The sequence below is a fragment of the Apostichopus japonicus genome, chromosome 9 (assembly GCF_037975245.1).
Source record: "Apostichopus japonicus isolate 1M-3 chromosome 9, ASM3797524v1, whole genome shotgun sequence".
Taxonomy (NCBI): Eukaryota; Metazoa; Echinodermata; class Holothuroidea; order Aspidochirotida; family Stichopodidae; genus Apostichopus; species Apostichopus japonicus.
In genome coordinates, this window is record NC_092569.1 from 33,506,231 (window position 1) to 33,518,819 (window position 12,589).

The 12,589-nt window shown below is 35.9% G+C and overlaps 1 long non-coding RNA gene across 1 annotated transcript; it reads left to right on the forward strand.

The window, feature by feature from the left end:
• Positions 1 to 2,036: 2,036 nt before the first annotated feature.
• Positions 2,037 to 3,185, forward strand: LOC139973193 (uncharacterized). Its single transcript, XR_011795160.1, has 3 exons — positions 2,037 to 2,214; positions 2,466 to 2,765; positions 3,008 to 3,185. It is a non-coding gene; the product is annotated as an uncharacterized lncRNA (long non-coding RNA).
• The last annotated feature ends 9,404 nt before the right edge of the window (positions 3,186 to 12,589 follow it).

Here is a 12,589-nt window from a genome sequence, read left to right on the forward strand (position 1 = left end):
AGTAGCAATCATATTTATGTTGAAAGAATTTGTTAATATGGAGCTGATTCTGCAACATTTGTACGTTATGTTCTGATCTTCTTTTTAACATTTTTCCCGTTGCTAGACTTGCAGTATTTTCTATTCCAAACTCCGGAGTATCCAAGGGATTGTCATGAAGTACTTAACCAATGCTCTTCTACCAACGTTAAATCAGGTGCATACCAGATTAAACCTGACCAGTATCCGGAACCATTTCAGACATATTGTGATCATAACACTACATATGGAGGTTGGACAGTAAGTAATGTATTTCAAGACGTGAACTCTTACAATATCAGAGTTACTCTCCAATATACACTTTGTAGAACACACTGGAATTGTCAGTACATTTTAGTTGTAGATTGTGTTGGATGATATACCTTGTACGATGTATGGGTATTTGAAGAAGCCTAATATCGAAAACAAAACTACCCAGAGTAACTACGTTGACTTTTAATACGATTAGAAAACTTATTGTATGTGCACACCTCGGATAGTGATATGAATATGTATACAGATAACATATAACGCAACATCAGAAATATGTTCTATCCTATTCGTATTTATTGATGTGAGCCGCACGTTTTGGCTATAAGGTTTAGTTCATAAGATAATGAAATTTATCCGTTAGTTGTCTACCTATATTTTTGAATTCTTCAGGTCATACAACGACGTGTTGATGGATCCATCGGTTTTAATCGAACCTGGGACGAATACAAAAACGGTTTTGGTTTCTTAGGCAGTGAATTTATGATTGGTAATGAAAAGTTAGCTCACTTGATAAATCAAAAGAGGTACCAGCTGCGCATCGAGCTAGAGAATTATGCAATCCAGTCATATTCCTTGACATACGACAACTTTCGCATTGCAGATGAATGGGGGAATTATTCTATAACAAGTCTTAGTGATATCGAACGAATAACAGGTTAGACATTTTTTTTAAATTATTTTCTCCGTATGTTTGTACTCAAAACGGAAATTGAAGCATGTTAAAGAAAGGTTTCAATGGAAGAAATGAATATCATCCACAACTGTATTTATTGATTCCCATAGTCGAATACTTGAAAATGTTATAATATTCTGTATGTGTGACATTAATGAGTATAAGTTGAATGAGTCTAAACAATAACAAATCCGGTTCACATTTGATCCTTTGTTAACAGTCAGCAATTGTTCCGAGCGGCCAGAGCATTACAATGGTAACAAGATTCGATAGTAATGTAACGTAATAAAAGTGAGTTAACACTTCAAGCTAGGATTACATTTTGGTGGTTTCAATTTTACCAGATTTACCCATTACCTGGTGCTCATCCAACAAGGATAATTATGATAATACATGTGAAAGAACTTGTGAGAATCCGAATAATTGTGCCATACCGGATCCAGCGGAACCAGAGAGATGTCTTGGTCCAGAAAACCACATGATTTTTGGAGATAGCTGCATACCTCAAGAGCAATGTGGCTGTTACGCCCAAGGGGAAGGCGTCGTATTAGCAGTAAGTTTATTTGATGCAGTTCACAAGTCTTAATATATAACATGAAAGTACACTATAACTTAAAATCTTGGATTTCAATTGATTGACCTTACTCTTTATTATATTTGTAATTAATTCTCATTATTATTGTTGATATTGATTGTCCCCATATTTCGGTTGTACATGTTCTTGCAAAAGTCTCCTAATTGAGACCTAGCAAAATAAGGCATCCAAAGCAAATACATCAATAATGATGAACTTTACATAAGATATATAAAACGCTCACGACCATTTAATAGTAGAAATTCAGTTTTACTCAAACAGCGTTATCAAGCGTTGTACCAAATAAGCATTGATTTTACTTTCACTGGAATATGCCGTTTAACATTTATCATTTCCAGGAGAGTGAAACTTGCATTAATTATGACTGTTAAACTTGTCGATTATCGCAATACATTTACATAATGCATTTACAGATTTATTTTTCCCACTGAATATCTTATATTAGGAAGGCGAGTTTTACATCAATTCAAGATGTACACGAAGATCAACTTGTAGCAACAACCAGATTATAGAGGCGAGTTACTAGTGTAGTGATCACGCAACCTGTGATGAGAGGAACGGTGTCCGTAAATGTTACTGCAATCAAAACTACGAAGGGGACGGAGTGAGGTGCACCCATAACTGCTTCGTTGCTGCCAAAGGAAGTGTAGTCAGGGTCAGTACGATTTTTTTTTAGGGTATCTTAAAAGCTTTGGCTGTAATTCATTTACACTTAGCGAAAATACATAGCATGGCAACGCAATTATGATACACCAAGATCGATGAACGTTATTAAGTATATTTAAAATGCGCATGAACGTATATAAGTGTTCATCCAGTGCGTCGTCAAAAGTGGTAAAAATGTTACAAATTCACACATATTTAACTATCTTCGGAATATGTAGTTTTAACGTTTATCTTTTCCAGGAAGGTGAATCATACATTAATTCTGACTGTTCTTTACGGATAACTTGCAATAGTAACGCACTTACAAATGAGAGTTACATTTGTAGCACAGACGCAACCTGCGAGAGGCGGAATGATGTCCGTAGATGTTACTGTAACGAATGGTTTGAAGGCGATGGTGTTGCATGTATCCGTAGTGGACCGAGAGATTGTTCTGATCTCCACACAGCGGGTAGAAGAAATAACGGAAAATATACCATTTATCCCGCTGGAAGCTCCGGGTCTGAAGTTTTTTGTGAAATGTCTAGTGGGGGATGGACAGTAAGTTTAGCCATTGACAAGCAAATGCTTTAACTTGTGTTTTCTCATATGACAGGGCTTTCTTTACTAACATTGGAAGTGAATCATAAAATTTTTTAATTAAATAGTTCCATCTTCCTATCACTTTAAAACAAATCAAATTATTGACCTTCACCAATTGATTTATCTTACTTATTGTAGTACAAAAGATATTTCATATATTACTCACTTGCAATCCATAAACTAGTTGATTCTCTTTGTAGATTTTGCAACGACGTACAAGTAGATCCGTCAGTTTTTATCGAAACTGGAATGAGTACAAAAACGGGTTTGGAATTCCCACAGGAAATCATTGGATTGGCAACGATAAAATATACAAATTGACAAATCAAAAAACCTACCAACTCCTAATAGAAAAGACAAACACGGAAGGATCAACATACCACAGCCGCTATTCATTTTTCAGTATCAGTAACGAAAGAGACAAATACCAACTGACATTGAGTGGTTACAATGGAAATGCTGGTATGTATTGTGCTGAATGTCAATCATACGCAGACTTGTAGTTATTACATAATATTTTTCTACAAAATTAACACTGTTAGCAAACTGCTAATCCACTAGAGAGCCCGTGTAAGAGAGTGTGTAAACGTAAGTTGGCTTGACGTTTTGATCCTAGCAGAATCTTCTTCAAAGGCTAACTGGAAATATTATTCTAACATAACTACATCTAGTCGTAATCACACTACATGATTTGTATTCGTATATAAATAAAATATAATAACTAGTCTGGGAACCTAGACATTTCATTAAATATGACTTTACCGTACGGTTTCAAAAGAGAAGCAAATTAAGTTCAATTGGACCATTGAATATTCGTTCATGGAAATATTAAGAGGCCTATAATATGACTATGATAATAGAAAAATATCAAATAAATCGGACGTTTTCTTGAGAGATCAATAGAGAAAAATCGTATGTGTTACATTTCCAAAGCATTACCTGCCCTATTTCTTATATGTATGAATGTTTCATCAGAGCAAAGGTATCTCATTAATTTTTAATTATCAAATGGATGTAAAAACGTCATATGAAAGATAAGACATCTCACGAAAGATGGTGGTGACAAAGATGAGAAAATCCAACACTTTACATTTGTTCCTCTTACTTGAAAACCTAAGAGTTTAAAAATCAAAGCTGTACTTTCCATTTGGCAGAAATTTAGTACTTCTAATCATCTCAAAAGTACCTTTAAATCGCTTATACTAAATATTATTCGTCGCAAAAGTGAAAGAGTTCTATACATTTTACTATTTATATCAAATATATTACTGAATAATGAACGATGTTATGAAATAAAATTCCCAAACAAATTGTCAGAATTAGAAATTAACACTTATCTTCAAATTTTTAAACTGCGAAAGGAAAGTTAAAGAACTTCTAATAAAACCTAGCAAATCTTAATCAAGCCCAAACATGAAATAACATAACAGCAAAAGCCACTGACAGCCGTTTTTTACAACAAACTAACCCACGGTAGTTTTATTACGTCCCTTATGTAAATATGTAGACTTGACAATGACAAGGGCAGGAAACGGTTGGCGATATAATAATATGTAATAAATAAATAAGAAGCTAACATTTTATAGTCATTACATCACGTACATTATTATTAACGTTGATCTGTTATGACTAAAGGTGATCAAATGAAGACTATCAAGGCATTAATATGTTTTGAGAGAAAATAACAACTGACAGTGAATTTTATAGCACATGGGACTCGATGACTTATGATACTTTGTCTGTTCCTGAAACTTGCATTGAAATTGGATTGTGTTCGTTAAAATGTCATCTTTAATAATGGCACTGAGAATGATATAACATAAAATACAATAACAGTACATGAAACATGACACCAGTATGATGACTTGTATTATTTTTTTTTTAAATGTCGCCAATATGTTTTATAGAAGCAAATGGCAACATGGGAACAACATCCAAATAATTATATATATATATATAGATATATATATATATATATATATATATACATTGGTATTTTTGTTTACTTCGAAGCATGATAGCTGGGACTTAGGTTTACCTCGGGGATAGGTTTACGTCTAGGGTCTTCTTGTTCAATCAATTTCACTTCCTTTGAGGAATGATTATTTCAAGTTAAGAGAAAACCTCATAAACTTTTCAATTCCGAAGTTACAAAAAAAAAATCGTTCATTTAAAGGGTAAAATTTCCCCTCAAAAGTGGAGGTAATTCCGAAGGGTATATAACAGAATTACGAACATGGTATGTTGATCCCAACTTTACACCGCGATTTTGACCAAATGCGGCTATATATAGTTCCGAAACTTAAAGGTTCCTCTAATTACACTGAAATCTTCGTGTTTGTACTTTTTCTTCCATTAATTTGGGATATTTAAGAAAATAAGAGTTTCTATTTTAACTGGCAAATTTACACGTAACGAAACAACGCCCCCATACATAAGCAGTTCTTTCTGTGTTCGGTGGCAGGGCAGTCGATCGGATCGTATTGTTGCTATCCCAATAGCCTACATTCAACGTTACTTTATGTGGGCCTAGCCATGTAGTCTACAAAGGAAAGTGCCGCAGGTTACCGTAAACGTTGCCCATTTGAAGTTGGCTTTTGGAACTTTGGTGGAGTATATGCATTGTAAGTAAATTCCTTAAAAGTGTTCCGGATATATTAATAACATTTAGAGTAAATACCTTTATGCTGAACACAAATAAAGTAAGACCATGGTTAGAGTTAGAGTAGACTAGCCTAGGCCTAACGTTAGCCCTAAATTGGACCTATCAGTATTACTGGCTATGGTAAATCACAGCTGCCTGCTACTGCCTTTGCCGATACTCGGAATATAAAATGTGATAAATAAATTAAAGTATATACTTGTAACAGACTGGTCAACCTACACATTTTGCAGCCTGGTGATCTTCCAGATCTTTTAAAGTAAAGGCTTAATAATTGACGCACCTCCAAATATTACTAGGCCTACTACTATTACTATACTGTACTAGCCTACTACTACTGTATCTAGTACTAGCAACGATACAGCAGGCAACCATACAGTAACTTTTTGTAGCCAAGCAGAGTTAAATATTTCATGAGTTTGAATCCATTTCAGGTATATGCTGATCAAATTGTGTTTGTGATTGTTTTTGGGCATTTGGAAATCTTACTCCCTAAAAAATAACCAAAATTACCTCAATATAATACCACTAATCTCTGGGACCTGACCTTTCTGAGGTTAGAGGCTCAGAGCATAGCAAACAGCATCCAAAGATAATGGATGTTTACTTAGGCCTTCACTACAGTAAGCTTATCGACAGATGTGTCAATTTAGGGGTATGAAAAAACTTGCATTCGTGCGATGCAATTTTGAACCATTTCACGAAATATAAATCTTTGGGTATGTCTCAATCTCTCTGCCATAAAATAAGGCAGTCAGAAAGTCACAACTCCACAAAAACAGATACACAAGCAAACGGAACACTACAGTAAAAGAAAGGGCCTGATAGATTCCATAAACGAGTTACAAAAGTAAAAAATGTGAAAACGTTTGCCGTCTCAGTACAATATTCATCCCCACAATATTCTCTATATGTGTTAGTGTGCATCACTTAGCCCTGTGCGTACAGTAGTAGTGGTGTGTCATTGGTTCTGATTCAGAGAACTAAGTCACACAGGGCCTCAGTGTAGCAGTGTACAACAAGTTTTTGTAACATGAGTTTTTTTTCCCTGCACCTATGGGATGAATCATGGCTGAAGGTAAACAATTGAGTATTCATTTTAGGATAACAAAGCAATCATGGCTAAGTATTTTAGGCATTTTGATATTAACATTATGATGTGGGTAGTGTTAATAGTGCTGAAGTAATAGCTTGATCAAAAGTATTCCTCAAAGTCCCACAATGCCTTCACAGGGTGACCTACTGTACAGTCACTTGAGCACTTAGGAGTTTTTGCGAAAAGAGCAAATTCCTTGTCCAAAATTTCTAGGTTTGATCCAGTTTTACGGAGTCCCATAACAAAAAAACACAGCCTGTGATATATCAATGGAAAAGTGTAAAGATTCAATGTAACATATTTGAAAGAATTAGAGTATGTTGAAAAACCACCAGCTATGCATTTTAAGGAAATAAACAGTATATACCTCATTGAACCTTGCATTGTGTTCACACTAATGAGTTATGAAATTGTTATCAGTGTCTTCATCATTAAAAGCTATTAATTAGGTTGATCAATGGTCTCACATATTAGTGCAATCACAGAGGTTAAATTTCAATCAGGTTATAATGCCAAGGGAAACCAGACCTACTTCATAAAAATAAAAAAATCATGGCTCCTATAAAAATCATTCATGATAAAAACCAGCATACATACAGTATGTGCAACTAAAGTAGTTTCATATTGGGTATCATGTCCAAATAAAAGCTCTTGATTGTATTCAGTTTTCATACTTTTAAAATGACCATCTGTGTGCAGTAATTTGGTGTTAGTAAGTAACATGAAAATGCACAAGACTAATGTTCAACAGGCACTAGAAAGTTCTCATGTCCATAGCACGAACCAGGGAGTTGTTCCATTACAATTCCCTGCACGAACATGCTATTATGATCAGAGTTGTTATGGAACAATTAAAACTCCCTTGTATGATGTTAGCACTGTACTGTGTGACAAAACACTTAAATGCATACATGTGGTAACATGTTGTTATGATCCGATACTAGCTGGTTGGATGTATAAATAGATCACCATTATGCAAACTGCACTGAACATGGTTTCCATTATGTAATAAGTTTCATTTTATGAATTTGTCAATCTGACATGTAAATTATTAACAATCCATTATCTCTTCAAATATTTATGGCAGAGCTGTAGTCGAGTCCAATTAGCCAGAGCCCGATCCAAGTCCGAGTCCATCTGGTCTGAGCCAAATACAAGACCCCTCAAGTCCGAGCCGACTCCAGATACTAAAGATCACATTTGGTAAAAATTCTTGAACTCTTATGATAATTATGCACCCAGGAGGAAATTTACCTCATGCTATAATTTTTTCGGACCAGATAAGTGGCAGCAAGCTCTTCCTGGTTCATAAATGTTATACAACTACTTGGAGGGGAGACACCAAGGTCCTTCAATACTTTCAGTTACCCAATAAATGCTAATTAGACGCTCAATAATGCTTCCCACAATGGGGGTGTTTGGTCTAGCAAACCTTAAGTCTAGTGGACCCTCAATATAATGGGCATCCCTCTTGTTGGTACTGCATGTGGTATCCTTTGTTAGTGAAACTAAGAGTTTTATCCTAGTCATTACATTGAGGGATGCTCTTTATTAAACTCCCTTTCTTCACTGCATCGTATTGGTGGTCCATTATTTCAGCTGTAATATTGCTAGTACTGTATTTGAGAATGCTTTTGTTAGTGAAACGAAGAGTTTAATGCTATCCATTACATTTAGGAGTTAACTTTCTAAGTCTCTACCTTCTCAACATCATATCATAAATTATTAACAATCCATTATCTTTTTATATTTATGGCAGAGCTGTAGTCGAGTGCAATTAGCCAGAGTCTGAGCCAAGTCCGAGCCCACTTGGTATGAGCCAAATCCAAGACCCTTCAAGTCCGAGCCGACTCCAGATATTCAAATATGATCACCTTTGGTAAAAATTCTTGAACTGTTATGATAATTATGCACCCAGGAGGAAATTTACCTCATGCTATAATTTTTTCGGACCAGATAAGTGGCAGCAAGCTTTTCCTGGTTCATAAATGTTCAGCCCGGGCGCTCAACTTTCAAACCATGCAGGGAGAGGCAAAATCATATTCAAACCACGACCACCGCCAGGTTAAAACGTGCTTGTGAGAACCCTGCTCTACTAAAAGTGATATTCTAGTTACATTTAGGATTGCTCATTAAGATTTTCAAATCATCATCATTGTCATGGTTGCTACTTTTTCTGATGTCATCATCATTTGTGAATTATTGTTATTGTTGCCATGTTACATTTGCCAGTATCAATTTTGCTTATTGGTCTCTCAAAATTGCAGAGTAGAAGGAAGAAATGTTAGCTAATAGTTATTATACCATTTGTTCTTGGTCTCTAAATTGTTTACGCTGAGGTCAGTATGAACAGAAGTGTTTATAATAGTTTTTCTTTCTGTTAAAGTATTTTCTGAATCATTTCATTAATTTTATATTTATACTGGAATTTTCAGTAGGTGTTGGCTTCATTGAGGGTCAAAGGCTACTCAAGGTCAGTAGAGTAACATAGAGCATCTAACTCAACAAGGAAAAGTTGGTAGTCATATGTAGTGCATATAGGTTTCTGACATTGAGTACTATTCTATAAATTTGTACAGTATAGCAGAAGCCCATGTGAGATAACTAGATATCTGAAACTGAAAGCCCTGTTAACATGATAGTTCAATATTGGAATGATGAATGGAAGTTTGTATGCAGGTGTGTCATGTGCTGAGTTCACGATAATGCTTTTAGCCAAGTCAAAGGTTATTTGAGGCCAATATAGGTAAAATCTGAAACCCTTCATGATCCCATACTATCTAGTATCTGACTAGTAGCTGCTTTAATAGCTGAATCTTAGGGCAATTAATATATTTATCAGAACAAGTAATGTACCTCAAAAGACTTCTTAAGCTCTTTTGAGCCCCATTCAATATTTCAGTGTATTAACTTCATCATTCTTTTAACAAATTTACTCCAAATTGCTAGTTTCATGTTCTGGCAATGAACCTTTGTCATATCATGTTGCATGAGTGCTGTAACTGGTTTACAAGCTTGCAAAAGTCTCAAAAGGAGGATAGGGTGTTTGGATAAATAGTTCAAAATAATATTAACAAAATTGTACCATATTTTGCTTTTCTTTTTTCCCATATGTTGCCACTGCTTGAATAAGACTAGTTGATAGGACTTTTTGTGAGCTCCACCTTTCACAACAAGGTACAATAGACTTCAACTGCATCTTGTTGGCAACATCCTAGGAAAGTTTCAATAAACACAGATGTTTCTATAAATGAGAAATCTGATGAACATTCCAATACTGCGAGTCTTTATTGGACATTTCAGCAGGAGGCAATAACCAATTTTGCTATCGTTACATACTGTAGGTCCTTCATAAAATGCCACTTAAAGAACTATATTACTTCCTTGGGAAGGTGAATTTTATTGTCAAATACAACATCTGTCAAATATTTAGTTTCCCAACCTGTCCAACTCCCCCACCCCTCCATTTATCCTGAGTAGTTTACAAAAACTGGGAGAGAACATTTTTTGTGGGAAACAAGGTTAAATAATGTTGTTTGAGGTATTGAGCATTTATCTATATTTCCCTTTCGAATCTAGATAGGAGGAAGTAGCAAACAATGCAAGGAAAACATGAAGTTCAAGTGGATGCTTTAATTGCTTTTACCCAAAACATTGCTATATTCATTGATAAATATAATCCACTTCAAATTCAGTACCGTTATACAACATGCAAAAGAGATATGATATTGATGTACTTTCTGAATTTAGACCATTGCAGGTGAACAAGTTTAACATTGGTTTTTAATTTGACTGTATGTAGAAAACACCGGTTACATTACGGTCGTGTAAATACATATTACTGCTAGGAGCTGTTTAACAAACAGTGAAAGAAAAATTTATTACTTGACTATCAAGAGATTCGCAGAACTCCACTCCTTCAACAATATTTACAGTGGTGCAGACTTCAAAGCAGTGCAAGGGCAACAACTGCCTATCTCTTTAAGAAATTTCCAAGTGCTTTCATGTCTAGCATTTGCATATGTTCAAAAGAAAAATGACAAATTAAAAGATGTGGTCTTTTCAACATGTTACCACATCTCCCCCCCCCCCCTCTCCCCCATCAAAAAAGTATTGCATGTACAGCGGTAACCCTTTTTGTACATGTGCAATATATGGGGCAGAGCCTTATTCATGACTTGACCAAGCCCATTATCCATTTGAATAGCACAAGTTATGTCAGTGGTATTCACATCAATGCCTCATAGAAAATGTGCCTCGTGGTAAATTTTCTAGCTGATAGCATGAATGTGAATGAGCTGAAGTTGTAGAAGTTGCTTTGTTTATATATTTCTGAAAGTAACATGAAATTTCATATTGATTTTTAATGAAAATATTTGCATTTATCAGTAATAAACAGAAAGAAGACATAATGATTTCTGCTATAGTGTCTTATCTCTGCCTCTTATGTAAAAATTGTGTTCATTGGTTGGTCCTTGTACTTCGAACATATTACTCCCTAACTCAGCAAACCCATATTCGATCTGAAGATGCTAATTCAGACAGCTTACTGTTCTAGCAAGTTCTCGACCAATTATATTGATGAATTTGCATCTGGATGAATTTGCACTGGATGAATTTGAATCATGCCAACTATGTAAGGAGCTATTTCTTTAAACCTTGCAAGACTGGTCTATAGAGTTTCAGCTAATTTAATACAAAGCCTTGTAGAACCTGGGATGTGTTATCTAGAGATGGATATACAACGAATAAAGCTAAGAATTTAAGCCGATCGATAAAGAATTCAAATACTGTGTAATCCTATCCTACTTCAAAGGTGTACGTGGTCGAAAGGTTTCCTAGTAAAATTACTGGTCCTTTCAGATCTGCAACTTCATCTTGAGAACTTCTTTTTGGTCACATAGTAGCTTGAAACAATTGAAAGTTGGAGACATTACTTTGAAGATATGTGCTTCGGCACCATGTACTTAGTGGCGTAGCCAGAGGGAGGGGAGGGGGGCTGGGCGACAGCCCCATGAAAGCTTGTCGCCCTCCCACTGGGATTTTGGGTGTCGAAAAAATTACATGTGCGAAAAATATATCATTCATTGGTCTGCATGGTATCGAATCTCCATGATGACCACTCATGAACGACCCTTTGACCGCGGACCGGCAGTAGGCTATAGTTGCTGAAAAACCTGACATGACATAGCGCATAGGCCGAGATATGTCATGATATTTCAAATCAACTTACCAGATTGTCTTTTTTCTTCTATTTCTCTAAACTATTTGATGACCATATCAAGACATGGGGATCTCAAAATAAAGGATGTTGTGAAACTTTAGAGCAGCTTACAAGGCCTGGGAAGTGTTATTTCCAACGATCTAGGAGGTCTTTATAGCTGAAAATTTCCCGTACGCTGAGCGCCAACCCATGTTGGCACTCCACTCAGGTAGTAACAAGACGCCCTCCCAGGAATTGGTCAAGCCCCCCCTCCAAGCGCCCACCCCCTCCACTGGAACAATCCTGGCTACGTCACTGCATGTACCACAGGTTTATCTGATATCAAAGTGAAAGCGGCTTTCCACAAGAATAAAGAAAGCATCTCTACATTTTTGTGTAACACCTACACAACTCAATCCCACGCAAACAAGACTACCTACGTATAGTTTTCATTGAGGATTCCAATAATTCCTGCAATTTCCTACCAATAACATTTGGAAAGTCACTCCTGTTATCGTGACGGAGCTAGGGGTATTGGTAAGAGGGGGTGAGAATGGTCTGTATGGGCGCTTTCGACTTTATCTAAGCGGAGCGCCACCACAGGTTGGCGCAGAGCGTACAGAAATCTTTTGAGTAAAGATACTCCCTATATGGCCGGAAATGACCCTTTCCGGGCCTTGCTAATTTGCAGATAAACGAAGAATAAATAGGTTTCATCGCCAACAAAATGTGACAAATGTCAATAGGTAGATGAGAGCGCCATAAAAAAGTCAATAATCGCGAATAAGTAAAAAAGTAATAAATAGCTGAAAAGGGCGCCA